This window comes from Aegilops tauschii, chromosome 6 (assembly GCF_002575655.3).
Source record: "Aegilops tauschii subsp. strangulata cultivar AL8/78 chromosome 6, Aet v6.0, whole genome shotgun sequence".
Classification (NCBI taxonomy): Eukaryota; Viridiplantae; Streptophyta; class Magnoliopsida; order Poales; family Poaceae; genus Aegilops; species Aegilops tauschii.
This window is the reverse complement of record NC_053040.3, coordinates 446,232,845-446,237,648: the sequence shown is the minus strand read 5'-3', so window position 1 is coordinate 446,237,648 and position 4,804 is coordinate 446,232,845. Positions and strand designations below refer to the sequence as shown.

General features: G+C 56.4%; 1 pseudogene; it reads left to right on the top strand.

The window, feature by feature from the left end:
• Positions 1-901: 901 nt before the first annotated feature.
• Positions 902-2,634, top strand: LOC109784751 (7-deoxyloganetin glucosyltransferase-like; annotated as a pseudogene).
• Positions 2,635-4,804: the final 2,170 nt, after the last annotated feature.

Genomic DNA, 4,804 nt, shown 5'->3' with positions numbered 1-4,804 from the left:
TGTACTGGGACGACGACCTTGATCGGTTGCGATTGGGTCGGCGCGGTGGTGGGTTGGGGCCTTTGGTGGCGTTATGGCGTATTTATGGGCTGCGGACGCTAATGGACGAACGATGGCGGGGAACTATAGTGGCGGCTATGCGGACGAGGAAGAAAGGAGAAGAGAAACATGGATGGGCGGGCAAGGAAAGGGGAGGTGTTCTATAGAATTGGTGCAGGCCCTCGCGGTCAATCCTATGTGGCAGGCATGTCTGAGCGCGTCCGGGCGCCTCTATATCTGTCTCAGCGCACGTATAGCACCATGTGACCTAATTTGGTGTTCACAACGGGGCAATGCTAACTCACGGGGAGTTCACGGGGAGTTTACGGGTTGATTAAGTATTAGTGGTCAGGATTTAATTAAGGTTGGCGGGCCCCATAGTTAAAATCAGGGGGGAATTAGGAGATGGCACGTAGGCACTCCGTGAAGGTGAAGGTCCGTTGAAGGCAGCCCGTGAGTCTAGTATTATCCTTCACAACGCATGTGACCTTTCGAATTCGGCCCCTTCAGCTTGCCGCCGTTGTCCATGCGACACCATTGCGTGCGTACCGACCTTAGGATGACCCGTACATGATCACACGGGGCTGCTTTCCGTGGAGGCAGGAGTAGGACCATGACGATCTTTGCTACACGCATGGGTATAATTTTTACTGTGTTCACGGGGTGGCTTAGCTGGAATAACATGATTGAGAGAAATAAGTGTGAGGGGCCCCACACCCCCTGAAAATCAAGGGGGGGGGGGGGGGGCGAAGATTAGTTAATGAAGGGGTCCGTAAACTCCCCGTATTGGTCCGTGCGTTTAGAATTTTCGAACCATGACCATGAGGTCTCCATCCTCGAAGCAGCCATGCTGCAATAAACAAACAGTTTACTCATCCAACCAACACGATCCTAATATGTCAAACGTCATCACTTGCGTTATTCATAACGGTGCTGCTAAATCTCAGTCGACTGAGACTTCGCCAGGTCTCAGTCGATGTTATATTCCTTTGATCTTGCATGGAGATTTGTGTAACGTTTTTCTTTTCCTTTTCGTCCGCTCCCGCGGCCTCGCCGCGGTGGCCGGCCTCCCGGGATTCCGCTTCGCCACCATCCACGACGGTGCCGCTGTCCGACGACGACTTCGTCACGCAGGATATCCCGGCCCCCTGCAAGTCCACCACGGAGACCGGCCTCGGGCCCTTCCCCAGCCTTCTCGCCCGGCTCAACGACCCCGCCGCGGGCCACCCGCCGGTCACCTGCGTCGTCTCCGACGTCGTCATGGGCTTCTCCATGGAGGCTGCCAACGAGCTCGGCCTCACCTACGTCCAGCTCTGGACTGCCAGTGCCATCAGCTACCTCGGGTACCGCCACTGCCGCCTCCTCATCGGCCGTGGCATCGTCCCACTCAAAGGTAGTACATACGTACTCGTACAGCATTTAGTTTGTCCCCCACTCAGTGCGCCCGTCACTCGATGCGGCGCACGTTGCGTCTCCAGCACGTACACACTCTGCCATTATCAGCAGCTTGTGCTCGAAGCTCTTATCTGAATGTCCGTCTTTACGCGCGTGCAGATGCCGAGCAGCTGACGAACGGATACCTTGACACGCCGGTGGAAGACGTGCCTGGCCTGAGGAGCATGAGGCTCAGGGACTTCCCGTCCTTCATACGCACCACGGACCCGGATGAGCACATAGTGCACTACGTCCTGAGGGAGACGGAACGCACGGCCGGCGCATCGGCCGTCATCCTCAACAGCTTCCCCGACCTGGAGGGCGAGGCGGTGGAGGCCATGGAGGCGCTCGGCCTGCCCAAGGTGTACGCGCTCGGCCCTCTCCCCCTGCTGGCGCGCGAGGAGCCGCCCACGCCGCGCTCGGCCATCAACCTCAGCCTGTGGAAGGAGCAGGAGGAGTGCCTCCAGTGGCTGGAAGGCAGGGAGCCCGGCTCCGTCGTGTACGTCAACTTCGGCAGCATCACCGTCATGACCAGCGCGCAGATGGTGGAGTTCGCGTGGGGGCTGGCGCAGAGCGGGAAGCAGTTCCTGTGGATCGTCCGCCGAGACCTGGTGAGGGGCGACGCAGCGGTGCTCCCCGAGGAGTTCCTGGCCGAGACGGCGGGGCGCGGGCTCATGGCGTCCTGGTGCCCGCAGCAGGAGGTGCTGGACCACCCCGCCGTGGGCGCCTTCCTGACGCACAGCGGCTGGAACTCAGCCCTGGAGAGCTTGTGCGGCGGTGTGTCGGTGATCAGCTGGCCATTCTTCGCAGACCAGCAGACCAACTGCAGGTACCAGTGCAACGAGTGGGGCGTCGGCATGGAGATCGATAACAACGTCCGGCGCGACGCCGTCGCGGGGCTTATCACGGAGATCATGGAAGGGGAGAAGGGGAAGGGGATGAGGAAGAGAGCGGCGGAGTGGAAGGAGAGCGCGGTCAAGGCGGCCATGCCCGGCGGCTCGTCTCACCGCAACTTCGACGGGCTGGTCCGCGACGTGCTCCTGCCCAAGAACTAGCTCTAGATCAGTCGCGAAAAAAAGAGAACTAGCTCTAGATCGACGTCCATTGTAACTATAGAACACTGTATCTTATTTGTTTGTTAAGAAGGTTCGTTTCTTTCGAGAGTGATGGGCCCTGAGTGATCAGTGTGGTTGTGTAGAACGATAGAGAACATGGTTATCTGCACCTCCGGTCCATATGAGAAATCAAGGCGCAGCGCTGTCATGCATGCACCTATCGTCCTCAAGTTGGCTATATATATCGTCCAACTTGCGAGAGCAGTGACAATTAGCCGTTTGTTTCATCATCATTGTATGTAGATAGACCATGACTCGTGCGGATCACTTTGTACCCAGACTGCGAGACGTGCGGATAATCGGTGGATTTCTGCATGCCTCTCCGTATGTACATGTAGCTGCTGTAGGAGCATCGACCTTTCACGCGCCGAGACAAAAATCAAGGCACGTAGTCAAACGAACATCGATATCAAGAAAAACATGTAGTGCGAAATACTATTGGTGAATCCTGCAGATTGCCTTGGCTGGCTTGGACGGTACAGAACATGCATGGCTATCTGCACCTCCGGTCCATATGAGAATCAAGGCGCAGCGCTGTCATGCATGGACTTATCGTGCTCAAGTTGGCTATATATATGTCAGTCTTTAGCTTATCTTGTTGCTCATCTTCTTTTAGAGAGATTTTACTGCCTGGAGCCACACACATAACTTAATGCGGATCGTTGAGTGTTTGACAAAAAACTACCACTTTAGGGGTTTGCGTCCCACAGAACTACCACTTTAAAAAAAGTGACCGAAAACTACCGAAAATTTCTTAATTTGTCCCTAAAAACTACCAGTTTCATTTAATGATCGTTTTAGACGATTTAAACAAAAAACTGACAAAACCGGCCCACCCGTCAGGGCTAATGTGGCTAAAAAGTCAATGCCAGGGGAGACTGGCCCACCCGCAGCCGTCGCCTCCCACCTCCCACCCCCACCCGCGCTGCAACGCCGCCGGATCCGTGCCCCATCTCGCCGCCGGACCCGTCCCCCCATCTCGCCGCCGGCGGACTCCCGGGGTCCGACGCCGGCTCCCGCCTCTGTCACGGACGCGCCCAAGGCCCCAAGAAGCAGGCGCGCCACCTGCCTGTAGCGGACGCGCCCGAACCGACTGCAAGGGCTCGCCGCGGCGGGACTCGCCGGATCCGGGCGAGGAGCGGCGCAGGGGCACGGATCCGGACGCGGGGAGGTAGCAGGACACCGCAAGGACGACCGGCGTCGTGTGGCTCCGAGGCGGTCGGCCCTGGTGTTCGAGCGTCGGCGCGAAGGGCTCCATGGCGCTGTTAACGGCGACGGCGACTGCGGTCGGCGGGCAGGGGAGGCCGGCGGACGACGGGAATGGATGGATCCGGACATGGGGGTTCGGACCCGGGCAGTGGCGTCGCTCAGAGGTCGCCGGACGGAGCAAATCGACGGCGGCGGCGCCATGACCGGCCCGCTAGTGTTGACAGATGACCCACGTCAGCGTTGACTTTGACTTGGACTTTGACAACACGTTTAGTCGTCTAAACTGGTCTTTATCTGAAAGTGGTTGTTTTTAGTCACAAAATTATAAAATTTTGGTAGTTTTCGGTCACTTTTTTTAAAGTGGTAGTTCTGTGGGACGCAAACCCCTAAAGTGGTAGTTTTTTGTCAATCACTCGCGGATCGCTTGTTGGAACGTTAGAGGGCTTGGTGACACTGACAAATGTACGCTGGTCAAGGATGCACTCCTGTCCAGTCGATCGAATGTCCTCTGTTTGCAGGAGACCAAGCTGCAGGAGATCGACGCGATGAAGGCAGCCTCTTTCCTCCCCTCCAGCCACAAATCTTTCATTTACATGCCAGCTTCTGGAACCTCAGGAGGCTTGCTGGTTGCCTGGGAGGAGAATGTTTTCAGGGCCACTGAGATTAGCAGACACAGATTTTGCATCACTGCACACTTCCAGTCCAGAAGCAACAATGACAGCTTCACTCTGTCTACCGTTTACGCACCGTGCCAGGAGAATGAGCGAGCAGATTTCTTCAGTCATAGATCAAGTTGCAGCGCAAGTGCAGGGACCATGGATCATGCTTGGTGACTTCAACATGTACCGGTTTGCACACGAAAAATCACAGGAAAGGAAGAACTGGGTGCTGATGGACCTGTTTAATTCATGGATCAGAGAGAGAGCTCTTGACGATATAGAGGTGGCGAACAGATCTTTCACCTGGTCGAACAAAAGAGAACAACCAACTCTGATAAAGCTGGATAG